The sequence below is a fragment of the Mya arenaria genome, chromosome 6 (genome assembly GCF_026914265.1).
Source record: "Mya arenaria isolate MELC-2E11 chromosome 6, ASM2691426v1".
Classification (NCBI taxonomy): domain Eukaryota; kingdom Metazoa; phylum Mollusca; class Bivalvia; order Myida; family Myidae; genus Mya; species Mya arenaria.
The window spans coordinates 46,483,035-46,497,788 of NC_069127.1; the positions used below are offsets into that span (position 1 = coordinate 46,483,035).

General features: G+C 35.4%; 1 protein-coding gene and 1 long non-coding RNA gene across 6 annotated transcripts in view; one reads left to right on the forward strand and one right to left on the reverse strand.

The window, feature by feature from the left end:
- LOC128237316 (uncharacterized) overlaps positions 1-14,754 on the forward strand; it is a 29,567-nt gene that overhangs the window by 6,856 nt on the left and 7,957 nt on the right. Inside the window, exon 1 of one of the 5 annotated variants that reach the window (XM_052952713.1) lies at positions 12,600-12,719. The exons of 3 other annotated variants lie outside the window; for them this stretch is intronic. The gene's annotated coding sequence lies outside the window, so the exon portion shown is untranslated. Of the gene's footprint in view, positions 1-12,599; positions 12,720-12,758; positions 13,262-14,754 lie in introns of those variants that run through there. One more of the 5 variants, XM_052952712.1, reaches the window with a different exon arrangement.
- Positions 4,715-12,528, reverse strand: LOC128237318 (uncharacterized). The gene is made up of 3 exons (XR_008261573.1): positions 12,394-12,528; positions 9,738-9,883; positions 4,715-9,496 (listed from the first exon to the last, which is right to left on the reverse strand). It is a non-coding gene; the product is annotated as an uncharacterized LOC128237318 (long non-coding RNA).

Below are 14,754 nucleotides of genomic sequence, written 5' to 3' on the forward strand. Positions count from 1 at the left end.
ATCTCTATGCTGGTGGTCATAGCTGGGGGACACGTTCTAAAGCACTGTAGTTTATCAAATGACCATATATCTCTATACTGGTGATCATAGCTGGGGAACACGTTCTAAAGCACTGTAGTTTATCAAATGACCATATATCTCTATGCTGGTGGTCATAGCTGGGTACACGTTCTAAAGCACTGTAGTTTATCAAATGACCATATATCTCTATACTGGTGATCATAGCTGGGGGACAGGTTCTAAAGCACTGTAGTTTATCAAATGACCATATATCTCTATGCTGGTGGTCATAGCTGGGGGACACGTTCTAAAGCACTGTAGTTTATCAAATGACCATATATCTTTATGCTGGTGATCATAGCTGGGTTACACGTTCTAAAGCACTGTAGTTTATCAAATGACCATATATCTTTATGCTGGTGATCATAGCTGGGTTACACGTTCTAAAGCACTGTAGTTTATCAAATGACCATATATCTTTATGCTGGTGATCATAGCTGGGGGACACGTTCTAAAGCACTGTAGTTTATCAAATGACCATATATCTTTATACTGGTGATCATAGCTGGGGGACACGTTCTAAAGCACTGTAGTTTATCAAATGACCATATATCTTTATGCTGGTGATCATAGCTGGGTTACACGTTCTAAAGCACTGTAGTTTATCAAATGACCATATATCTTTATGCTGGTGATCATAGCTGGGGGACACGTTCTAAAGCACTGTAGTTTATCAAATGACCATATATCTCTATACTGGTGATCATAGCTGGGGAACACGTTCTAAAGCACTGTAGTTTATCAAATGACCATATATCTCTATGCTGGTGGTCATAGCTGGGTACACGTTCTAAAGCACTGTAGTTTATCAAATGACCATATATCTCTATACTGGTGATCATAGCTGGGGGACAGGTTCTAAAGCACTGTAGTTTATCAAATGACCATATATCTCTATGCTGGTGGTCATAGCTGGGGGACACGTTCTAAAGCACTGTAGTTTATCAAATGACCATATATCTTTATGCTGGTGATCATAGCTGGGTTACACGTTCTAAAGCACTGTAGTTTATCAAATGACCATATATCTTTATGCTGGTGATCATAGCTGGGGGACACGTTCTAAAGCACTGTAGTTTATCAAATGACCATATATCTTTATACAGGTAGTCATAGCTCGGGGACACGTTCTAAAGCACTGTAGTTTATCAAATGACCATATATCTTTATACAGGTGGTCATAGCTGGGGGACACTTCTAAAGCACTGTAGTTTAACAAATGACCATATATCTTTATACAGGTGGACATAGCTGGGGAACACGTTCTAAAGCACTGTAGTTTATCAAATGACCATATATCTCTATGCTGGTGGTCATAGCTGGGGGACACGTTCTAAAGCACTGTAGTTTATCAAATGACCATATATCTTTATACAGGTGGTCATAGCTGGGGGACACGTTCTAAAGCACTGTAGTTTATCAAATGACCATATATCTCTATGCTGGTGGTCATAGCTGGGGGACACATCCTAAAGCACTGTAGTTTATCAAATGACCATATATCTTTATACTAGTAGTCATAGCTCGGGGACACGTTCTAAAGCACTGTAGTTTATCAAATGACCATATATCTTTATACAGGTGGTCATAGCTGGGGGACACGTTCTAAAGCACTGTAGTTTAACAAATGACCATATATCTTAATACAGGTGGTCATAGCTGGGGGACACATTCTAATGTATGTGATATAATGAATGTTTCCTTAAGGGGCCAACATATCCACCATTTTTGTTAAAGTCCCGGTGGCTGTGTTGACTAGCCGGCTGTTTTTTTTTACTGTTTACTTGGTTTTTCCTGGCGTGGGTTTGAACCCCACAAAAACCAAAATAAATTTTTATGCACTGGATTTTTTTCTGCATTATTCATAACATAAAAAAATGATAAAAATAGTTTTTTTCAGATGCATTACCGGGAAAACTAATATTTGGTCCAAAAACAAAAGCGAGTCACTTTTAAGTAATGCATTCAGTTTACTTGGTATATGCCTTCCAGATGCGTAGTCAGGCTTTACTGAATGTTACGCACGAAAGGGGGATGGTGTTGAAGGAGGAATATCCCTGTAGCTGTAGGGGGGCTCCCCAAGGAAAAAAATGAAATATAGAACTAACATGTTGGTGGGCACTGATGTGTATTTGGAAGGATTTATAGGTTCGGGGCCGCCGACCTTGTAGTAACCAAGTGATTGATTTAGGCTCAGTAAGCTATCCAACACAGAGAAAAAATGCTTACTATAGCTGATCTTCCCTTTATTCTGATATCAATATTTAGCTTAGCCCTTGAATTTGATGCCATTTTTTGCCATATTTATTTTTTCATTTTTCAAATTGATGTTACACACATGCGTAAGTGCATAATGCTGGCTACGCCCCAGCCTTCAATGCTTCATATGAGTAGTTATGGCGGTGACAGCTGATGTGAAGTTCTAAATCTTAAGCAATGCAGTTTATCAACTGATCACCTGGAATCATGACTTGAAATTGGATGTTCACCTGGATACACTTGAGGAGCAAAGAGGTCATGTTATGTTTGGAAAACTATGGAAAAAAAAGTTGTTTGATTTGAAGTCTACAGATAAAACTCAGGATCTATACAAGTGTAAGAAATGTGGTTAGAATCAGTAAAGACTTAAAAGAAAGTCTTCACTGGATGTGTTAAGAAATAGGTAACTTTTGGTTTAATGAAGACATGGAATTAGAGAAAAAAGGTCACATTGGATTAAGAAAGTGATCTACAAGAATAGGTTTATGTGAAGAAAACTACTAGCTCAACAATTGGATTCACCTGAGGAGTTACAAGAACATTGGATTAAGAAGATATACAAAAATAGGTTGGATTATGTGAAGCAACTACTAGTTAAACGGAATTGGATTCACCTGAGGAATTACAAGAAACTATATGATAAAGGTCTTTTTTACTGTGCTTTGAAAAAAGTTCATCTGAAATGGTCCAAAGTTGAAGAGAAGATTGAAAAAATATGAAAGAATTGTGTGGATTTTAGATGATATGATTGAGTCTGTGACAAAAAACACTTCCATTGTTGGTAGTTTTCTATGCTTGGTGAAATTGAGAAATAATTTTTCATACAAGTATGGTTACTTATCTGCATGGAAAAATCAACATAAGCGGAACTTATGTGAACTGTGCCACAAATTAATTCTCCTGAAAGTACACAGTAACTATTATACACTTTTGTTTGCAAATCACCCTAGAATACATAGATCAAGGGTCTGAAGCATTGATTGATCTTGGCTTTTGTTCACGCTTAAACCACCAAGTGAATTTCCTTTCAAGTCTGACAGCTATGGCCTGTCATTTAACTTCATGCATCATTTTGCTAACATCATCTGCAATTTGACCTGTTGTTTAACTAATCACATAGAACTTTCTACCAAAAAAGTGGGCTCATTTCCACACAAACCATCCATGTTCATTTTGCATTGATCTCCCCTTCACCAGGGCTTTAAAGTATGCTTGCAACAACTGCATGGTTACAAAGGGAAATCTTTAAAGAGTTGATCATGACTACCTGGGTTATCTTTTAAAAGTTGATCATTACTACCTGGGATATCTTTGAAGAGGGGATCATGAATATCTGGGATATTTTTTAAGAGTTGATCATGACTACCTGGGATATCTGTGAAGAGGGGATCATGACTACCTGGGATATCTTTTAGAGGTGATCATGAATATCTGGGATATCTTTTAATAGTTGATCATGACTACCTGGGATATCTTTGAAGAGGTGACCATGACTACCTGGGATATCTTTGAAGAGGTGATCATGAATATCTGGGATATTTTTAAAGAGTTGATCATGACTACCTAGGATATCTTTGAAGAGGTGATCATGAATACCTGAGATATTTTTGAAGAGGTGATGATCATGAATATCTGGGATATTTTTAAAGAGTTGATCATGACTACCTAGGATATCTTTAAAGAGGTGATCATGAATACCTGAGATATCTTTGAAGAGTTGATCATGACTGCCTGGGATATCTTTGTGAAGAGGTGATCATGACTATCTGGGATAGATATCTTTGAAGAGGTGATCATGACTACCTGGGATAGATATCTTTGAAGAGGTGATCATGAATAACTGGGATATCTTTGAAGAGGTGATCATGAATACCTGAGATATTTTTGAAGAGGTGATGATCATGAATATCTGGGATATTTTTAAAGAGTTGATCATGACTACCTAGGATATCTTTAAAGAGGTGATCATGAATACCTGAGATATCTTTGAAGAGTTGATAATGACTGCCTGGGATATCTTTGTGAAGAGGTGATCATGACTATCTGGGATAGATATCTTTGAAGAGGTGATCATGACTACCTGGGATAGATATCTTTGAAGAGGTGATCATGAATAACTGGGATATCTTTGAAGAGGTGATCATGAATACCTGGGATATCTTTTAAGAGGTGACCATGCATACCTGGGATAACTTGAAAGAGTTTATCGTGACTACCTTTACCTGGGATATCTTTGAAGAGTTCATCATGACTACCTGAAGGTGGTATAAATTAACCATCTGCTTTTTGCAAAATGGAAAAATGATTTTAATCATGCCTTAATACATGTAACAAATACTTTTTCAAGCTTCCTGTTGACCTTATAAGGATTGTAGTAATCACTTCATACAAGAAATCAACATTTTTAAATACTTTATTTGAAATCATAATATGAAAATAAAATAAATACATTCAAACAAGTGCTGACACAGCAATTTGACAAATGTTCTGGACAGGGTTTACTTTACACAGAAAGCCAATTGTTCAATGTTCTGTTTGCATACATAAAAGCCCATATTAGGGAGAAACATTTACAGATGTGCATCATGATGAACCCACTGGTTCAATGAAATTTTAAAAGTTTGAAGGCAAAAGCTGTTACATTTGAGATGAACAGTTACCTTAAATGGAGCTTTAAGCAAAAATCTTAGCAATATACAATCTAATATAAAAGTAAGGTAAAAAAAAGTTCTTAGTTTCAGCTAACTTCTAAAATAAATAGGGTTGGTCAGTATGCTTTTTTTCTAAAAAAAAACAAGAGGCCCATGAGTGCCTATGCTCTAGTGGCATGGCTCATGTGGTTATTTTTGATCCAGAGCATGTATGTATGAGTAATAGCCAACAAACATATTGTTCACGTTTTGTGTTTGAGTTAGCTTAAATGTTGCACATTTAACATCTGAGAACAGAAAGTGTTGTAAGCAGATTAGTTGCATGAACTACTAGTATTCTAATATGTGCCAAGTAAAGGTCATCTGAGGAGAATGAAATTTGCTACAAAACTGTACTATTGGTCAAATTTTCATTTTTGTAACAAAATGGATGGTGGCCCCGGCCCAGGGCACATAATTTCAACTGTTTTGCAAGACGGTCTACATATAATGCTCCACAACAAATATCAAAGATATGAGCCTTGTGGTTTGAAACAAGAAGATTTTGAAAATATTTCTTAAAAAACTTGTGACCCCTGGGGGCAGTGCCAGTTTTGACCCTAGGGGCATAATTTGAACAACCATGGTAGCAGACCAATAAAATAATCCTTATTCAAAATAACAAGGGTCTGCATAATTGTTTCAGACATAAAGATTTTCAAACATTTCCCAATTTAGTATACCAAACCAGTGAACCCAGTGGCGTGGCCAATAATGACCCCAGGGGCCTAATTTGAACAATTTTTCACATGAATTTGTGAGATTACATGTAAACTTGTCTAAAAATAGACTTCGCTCATGTAGACTTGGCTAAAAATAGCATTTTTTTTACTTTTGAGGCCCATAATCTAGGTATGCATGGGCATATCTGGTTTTCGAAAGGAACCAAGCTCAAATTGATATCTTAATACTGTACAAGTTTCATCTATATACAATTAAAACTGAAGACTGTACCGTGTTCACAAGCAATTGTTTACAGTCGCACAGATGTTCAAGGCCCATAATCTAGGCATGCATGTGCAGATCTGACTGGTTTTCGAAAGGAACCGAGCTCTATTGGATATCTAAATACTGTTTTATTGAGATACAATCATAACTAAAGACTGTATGGTGTTCACAAGCAATTGTTTACAGGCGCTAGGAAGCACATACTACGTACACATTACCATCACATCAGATATTCTGATCTTTGGCCAGTAGAGCTAAAATTAAAACCGTGATAATGTACCAAAACTACCTATATCAGGGTATATCACTATTGTATTCTTTTTAGGATATACAAGAGCTGTCATGGGGCAGTGCCCTCAACTATATGCTGCTTTGTCTTAGAAATGAATACAATAATGATAAAGGTAATATGCAATAAAGAGACAAAATAAAAATTAAGCATGAAATGCTGCAATGCAAAAAAAACAACAAGTTTTCAATGATTGACAGACAAACCTAATTAATTAAGCCTTTGTTGTGCGATTAAGTTTCAATATTTTTTGTTTTAGTGACCTTGATCCTATGGGCCCCGAAAGCAATTCTATAATACTTTGTATACTAAGTTTGTAGATGTATTTGATGCTGCCCTCCTCCTGGCCTGCCAACACAATGACACAGTCATGTCATTTTTATAACCAGGTTTCACTTTACAGGTTAACAAGAGCTGTCGTAAAACAGTGCGCTCTACTACGCCTCTTGGAATTGGACGTAAATACAATAATAGTGTGATATGTGCCTGTAAAAAGCAATAAAACAATCAAATAAAAAAAGTGAATAAGAATCACAATGTGACAAAACAAGGTTTGATTTGGTTAAGATTATAAAAATGTGCCTGTCAAAATAAAAAAATAACAAGACGCCAACGCGGCAACGCCGCATAAAGCTTGATTTTTTATTTGACAATGCAATTTTGCAAACCTAGGATTTGAGCTAATGACCTAGTATTTTTAACCAAAAAGACCCATATTTATATTTATCGGAGATATCATTCATACAAATAACCTGATCAACAGAAACTATTCCATTTGTGTGAGGAAAAACGAACATTTTATAAATACATCAGCTTTTCCAATAAGATCTGTCCCAGAGACCTAGTTTTTGACCCTAGATGACACACTTTATCATCTAAGATTTCATGTACACAAATATTTTTAAAGTTAATTAAAATTTAAATTTTTGAAAAATATGGTTAGATCTGAAATTCATGATTTGGATGTGTGTTTATAAAATAACAATTGAATTTAGTTATTAACTGATATGGATAGCTTTGGTAAGCATAGATTTTTTTTATGACATCAGGAAAGTATTTCCTAAGATTTGACCTAGTGACCTAGTTTTTGATCTGAGGTGACCTATATTCACAAATGATTAAGACAACATGTAGACAAATATTCTGACCAAGTTTAAAAAAGATTTGACTAAAATTAATTAATTTTTATGACTGTGGGATTCTTTCTTCTAAAATTTGACCTTGTGACCTAGGTTTTGACCGGGGATGACCCATATTATAGAACTTTTAAGATATTATGCAGACAAATATTCTGACCAAGTTTCATAAAGATTTGACAAAAATTGTTCAATTTATGATGTGGAATGATTTTCCTAAGATTTGACCTAGTGACCTAGAATTTGACCCGGGATGACCCATATTAAAAAACTTTCAAGATAGTATGCAGACAAATATTCTGACCAAGTTTCATAAAGATATGAAAAAAATGTTGAATTTACGACATGGAAATATTTTCGCTAAGATGTGACCTAGTGACCTAGAATTTGACCAGGGATGACCCATATTCATACATCTTCAACATGCCGACAAATAGTCTGACCAAGTTTGATTACCATTGGATAAAAACTCTTGATTTTATTGCATAAAATGAAAACTTAAACGCAGAATTGTTAATGATAGTATAGCCCACCTATTCTTCGAATAGTCGAGCTAAAAATGAACAAATAATAATTTGCAATGCTAATAAGCTCTTGCTCAATTTCATCATGTCCCTTTCACATATGAGTTGGACTGATATATCAATCACTAAATATTAATGGTCCTAGGTCAAAGAATTCAAGGGTCATTGTGCAGAATAACCACTGTTAGCCATTACCTTCACCTTCGACCAAAAAACTCCGAAAACAATACTTGTCATGTTCTGGTCAAATATAACCTACCATTAATGTTTCATGGTGTAAAGTCAACCTACAAAATGTATTTTCAAATTATTCAAAAATATAAATGTGTCTGTTTGAAATATGAATGTGTCTGTTTGAAAACATATGCTAAAACATATGCCCATTTGTTTTTACAATAGTGGCATAATACATATAAAATACAATAAATCAATGACACAATGCAGCACAAAAGAGGTCTTTTATATCACAGATTCTCTGCAAGCCAAGGATGTTACATAAAATGTTGCCCATATACAATAAAATGATTAAACAGACTATCATAAACAATAAGTCTACAAGTACGGTATAAGGCCTTAAAGGGACTGTACACCAGATTGGCACTAAAAAAGTTTTTTTTCTGTAACATATCTCAGGACAATTATTTAATAGAATGTGTTACGCTTTTATGTCATAATTGTAAAAAAAGTACAAACATGTAAAAAAAAAATGTGTCACCGAAATTGAAGTCCAGTGTTGTATCAACTGCACTACGAAGGCTTACTTTTTACATAAAGTGATGTTACATAAAATGTTGCCCATATACAATAAAATGATTAAACAGACTATCATAAACAATAAGTCTACAAGTACGGTATAAGGCCTTAAAGGGACTGTACACCAGATTGGAACTAAAAAAGTTTTTTTTCTGTAACATATCTCAGGACAATTATTTAAAAGAATGTGTTACGCTTTTATGTCATAATTGTAAAAAAAGTACAAACATGTAAAAAAAATGTGTCACCGAAATTGAAGTCCAGTGTTGTATCAACTGTGCTACGAAGGCTTACTTCAATCAAGTGGTATATTAAAGCTATACACCTAACTTGGTTATATCATGTGATAACATCGACTAGCCAATCACGCATAAGAAATTAATTCTACTAGGTAGACATACCCAGTAATCTTTTTTTTAATGGAAAAATATGAAATAACTGCTAAACTTAATAAACTTGCAATTTGATCATCTGGTGCACACTGTTGCTTTAACAGCAATTAAAAAAAAAACACATTCATGAAACAAATTATATAATTTACTTTGCCTGTATATAATCATTTAAAACTATATTTATTTTTTTTTTAAATTATTTTTCGTTTTAAATACAGAAATGCTTATGCTGAGGACTTGGAAAGTTCTATTCTTACACATGGAAGTGGTGCAGAATGTATCCATTAATAGGCACGGCCGCAGATGTAATTCTGTAGATGTTTTCATGGCTGCTACTGATATCATGGACTCAACGGCATGGTCAACTGTTGGTCCAGGCAGCGATATATCTGCCATCTCTGTGGAAGGCTCTGGATGAAGGGCGGCAAAGGTCCATGACCAACTCCTAATAGCAAAATGAATTATTATTCAGAGTATGAGATGCACTATTTATTGAACATGTAAATGTACATGGGTATATCATTTTTGTTCTCACTCATCAACTCAATACTCTTTAAATCGTTGTTTATATTTCAATCCTGTACTTGTGTATAGACCTGTACTTGTTCATAGACATTTCCTTTAGGCCTGGCGGAAACAATAAATGTCTTATCATACAAAATTACAAACACAAAGCACAGTCTTACCAGTTGGCGTTTCAACACAGTTTGTTCTTCAACATTCCAGAAGCAAGCACGTGTAGACAGACACCAAGCACACACTTTAGGGTGATAGTGGTGGTGGTCATTTTGTATATAGCTTGTTAACTGCTACAGGTCTTTTTAGGCCAAATCTAAAAAAAATGAACATCTGTCAATTGACCTACAGTGCATGAGAAAGTCACCTTTATAGAGTTATATGGTAAGAGAATTTAATAAAAAAACAGAGCTTTTAAGGTAAAGTCCAGTCAAAATCTCTAATATAAATGTGTATGGTCAGTGGAATAAGAACACAGCTGAAGACAATATACTTCCTGCCATATAAACCAGTGTTAGGTATAGATATGTACCGGAGTATATACAGTCATCTGTTAAACTACAGTGCTTTAGAACGTGTCCCAAAGCTATGATAACTAGTATAGAGATATATGGTCATTTGATAAACTACAGTGCTTTAGAACGTGTCACCCAGCTATGACTACCTGTATAAAGATATATGGTCATTTGATAAACTACAGTGCTTTAGAACGTGTCCCCCAGCTATGACTACCTGTATAAAGATATATGGTCATTTTATAAACTACAGTGCTTTAAAACGTGTCCCCGAGCGATGACTACCTGTTAAAAGATATATGGTCATTTGATAAACTACAGTGCTTTAGAACGTGTCCCCCAGCTATGACTACTAGTATAAAGATATATGGTCATTTGATAAACTACAGTGCTTTAGAACGTGTCTCACAGCTATGAATACCTGTATAAAGATATATGGTCATTTGATAAACTACAGTGCTTTAGAACGTGTCCTCCAGCTATGTCTACCCGTATAAAGATATATGGTCATTTGATAAACTACAGTGCTTTAGAACGTGTCCCAAAGCTTTTACTACCAGTATAAAGATATATGGTCATTTGATAAACTACAGTGCTTTAGAACGTGTTCCCGAGCTATGACTACCAGTATAAAGATATATGGTCATTTGATAAACTACAGTGCTTTAGAACGTGTCCCCCAGCTATGACTACCTGTATAAAGATATATGGTCATTTGATAAACTACAGTGCTTTAGAACGTGTCCCCCAGCTATGACTACCAGTATAAAGATATATGGTCATTTGATAAACTACAGTGCTTTAGAACGTGTCCCAAAGCTATTACTACCAGTATAAAGATATATGGTCATTTGATAATCTACAGTGCTTTAGAACGTGTCCCCCAGCTATGATCACCAGCATAAAGATATATGGTCATTTGATAAACTACAGTGCTTTAGAACGTGTAACCCAGCTATGACTACCAGTATAAAGATATATGGTCATTTGATAAACTACAGTGCTTTAGAACGTGTCCCCGAGCTATGAGCTATGACTACCAGTATAAAGATATATGGTCATTTGATAAACTACAGTGCTTTAGAACGTGTCCCCCAGCTATGACTACCTGTATAAAGATATATGGTCATTTTATAAACTACAGTGCTTTAAAACGTGTCCCCGAGCTATGACTACCTGTTAAAAGATATATGGTCATTTGATAAACTACAGTGCTTTAGAACGTGTCCCCCAGCTATTACTACCTGTATAAAGATATATGGTCATTTGATAAACTACAGTGCTTTAGAACGTGTCCCCCAGCTATGACTACTAGTATAAAGATATATGGTCATTTGATAAACTACAGTGCTTTAGAACGTGTCCCACAGCTATGAATACCTGTATAAAGATATATGGTCATTTGATAAACTACAGTGCTTTAGAACGTGTCCCCCAGCTATGACTACCAGTATAAAGATATATGGTCATTTGATAAACTACAGTGCTTTAGAACATATCCCAAAGCTATTACTACCAGTATAAAGATATATGGTCATTTGATAATCTACAGTGGTTTAGAATGTGTCCCCCACCTATGATCACCAGTATAAAGATATATTGTCATTTGATAAACTACAGTGCTTTAGAACGTGTCCCAAAGCTATTACTACCAGTATAACGATATATGGTCATTTGATAAACTACAGTGCTTTAGAACGTGTCCTTGAGCTATGACTACCTATATAAAGATATATGGTCATTTGATAAACTACAGTGCTTTAGAACGTATCCCAAAGCTATTACTACCAGTATAAAGATATATGGTCATTTGATAATCTACAGTGCTTTAAAATGTGTCCCCCACCTATGATCACCAGTATAAAGATATATTGTCATTTGATAAACTACAGTGCTTTAGAACGTGTCCCCGAGCTATGACTTCCTGTATAAAGATATATGGTCATTTGATAAACTACAGTGCTTTAGAACGTGTCCCCCAGCTATGATCACCAGCATAAAGATATATGGTCATTTGATAAACTACAGTGCTTTAGAACGTGTAACCCAGCTATGACTACCAGTATAAAGATATATGGTCATTTGATAAACTACAGTGCTGTAGAACATGAGGCCCAACTAGGACTACCATTATAAAGCCAATTGTCATTTGTTTAACTTGTTTAGGTTAGTTTAGGTTAAATGTCAATAAATTTTGTATTAAAAGGTCAAAATTCAGCTCATTCCCACCAAATCACTGTGAAATGGATGTGCTTTGATTTGCAAGCATCAATAGTTAAATAATGCATAAAATTATGGAAATATTTAATACCGTCTTCCCAAAATTCTTCGTACTAGAGTCAGGCACAAATTATCTTGCATTTCCAGCTCCTGGATTTTCCTTAAAGCCTCTTCCAAGGTTTTACAAACCAGCAATTTTGTTCGCTGTGGTGTACTCATGGGTTTTACACAGATATCAATGACGTAATTGTGTAAACACGCACCTGCCTAAATCCGTACTGTCGTTTATCAAAATCCATACTGTATTTAATTTTTACGGCCGATTTGACCCAACACCCATTGGCCATCAAAATGGCCGAGGAGTTACGGATGCAATGAAATGTGTTTCGATATTTAATTTCGTAAGAATTCAAACAGGTAATAGACGGTATTACCTTAAAATACATTTAGGGTACCAAAATAAACATTTATGGCGGATAACCTAAGCCAAATAATTGTACGTTGACGGATTTTTTTTAGATTTTTGATTTATGGAAAATCCTTCACGTACAAATTGTTTTGTATCAAAAGTGGGTAGTTGTTCCGATCAGGATTCCGGGTTAAAGCATATAGCGTCTATAAAATATCATAAAAACAAGAAATAGTACCAGATAATGTTATTTTATATTAGTTCCGTACACAAAACATAAATATCCAACTTATAATTATGAGTTTGACGGCTTTTCTTCATTTTATTCTGTCAAAACATAACGATATATACATGAAGGGCACCTGCAAGGCTTCAGGGCACAGTTTTAAATCGCTCGGAACATTTCGGCCATGGCCGAGTTGTTACGATTGTATAACGAGGTCTATCTCGAAGCTTTGTCGGAGGAGGCCGAGTTATTACGATTGTATCGAGTTGTTCCCCTTCGCATAATTGTTTTCTGTGTCAAGTCAACTTTCGTTTCATTGGAAAGGTAAACAACTTGTTTTAATGCATTAAATGCTTGTTTAGTGCAAAATAGCATTTCACTTACATGGTAAAATACGAATATAACTCTTTATGATCAATTTCAACCATAAAATACTTCACTTAAAACAATTTCAATATTTTTAAAACACCCCTGTTTTTTGCACATTCCTGTTTAGACGTTAGGGATTGGAAGAATCCCGTATAACACGTCTAATATATTAGACTAGCGGATAACCATGGGTTGATATTAGTCATTCTAAAATGCCGTGCAGGCTTTTTTTTAATGATGGTTAGCCTGGATACCATAGACACACTTTCCTTTCAAAACTAGGCCAAAAAGGACAGTAGGCCGATTTGGACCAGGCCGAAACGATAATTGGGCCGAGTTGACCCAACTACCCCATGGCCATAAAAATGGCCGAGGAGTTCCGATGCCAGGCTAACCATCATTAAAAAAAAAAGCCTGGACAGCATTTTAGAATGACTAGGGTTGATATCAATTATGTAAACATGTTATCCGAAAGTCTGGTTTTATTGCAAGATGTAAGGTCAAAGACCACTAAATATAACCTGTTGCCCAATATTAGTCAAAATAATTGTACGTTGACGGATTTTATTACGATTTTTGATATGGCAAAAGAATCCCGTATAACACAGTCTTCGTCCTAACTGGGTTGCCCAAAGCCTGGGACAAGTAAATACTGTTTCAGGCAATTCAAAGTTCCCAGGTGGTTGCCCTAACGGGCAAGTGCACTTAGCCGAAATTTAGATCCCCGTTTTCATAATTTTTTCAGCAACAATTCACAAATCCTAATTGAATGTTATTATTATATTGAAAATTGGGTTTCGTACATTTACGCATTATTTGGTTATTTTGGGCAAGTAAAACTGTTTTTGGGCAAGTGGTTTTTCCTCAATTACTTGCCCGAAAGGACAAGTGCTGAATTTTTTTTAAGGCAAAGACTGATTACACGTATATTATTTTAGACTACAAAAGTGGAAGTTATTCCAATCAGGATTCGGGGTTAAATCATACTGCATCAGTAAAAAAAATTGACCAGATAAATGTTATTTTATAAATACAGTACACTCCACTCCACACTTTCTGTTTTCCTCGACGGATTTTGGTCATCGCGGACACGACATCCAATTGATCATAATCCTCTTTCCTCGGCGTTTTTACTCGTTCACCCACCGAGGCTAATCAGTGGACCGCATAATTACAATCGCTGCGTTACTCGGAGGAAAACCGATAAGAATCTCCCACTGTATCTTTTTGTTTAATTTTGTTTAATTTATTTGATAATTTTTGCTACACCCGTAATTGTTCATAAAAATAATTTATTTCGCATACCTAATTTTCGGACACCCAAAGGACAGAAAGCCGGGCGGGCAGGCGGACATTCACAATTCTGTGATAAAGTTCTCATTTATGTAATAAAATCAAGAGTTTTTATCCAATGGTTATCAAACGTGGTAAGAATATTTGTCGGCATG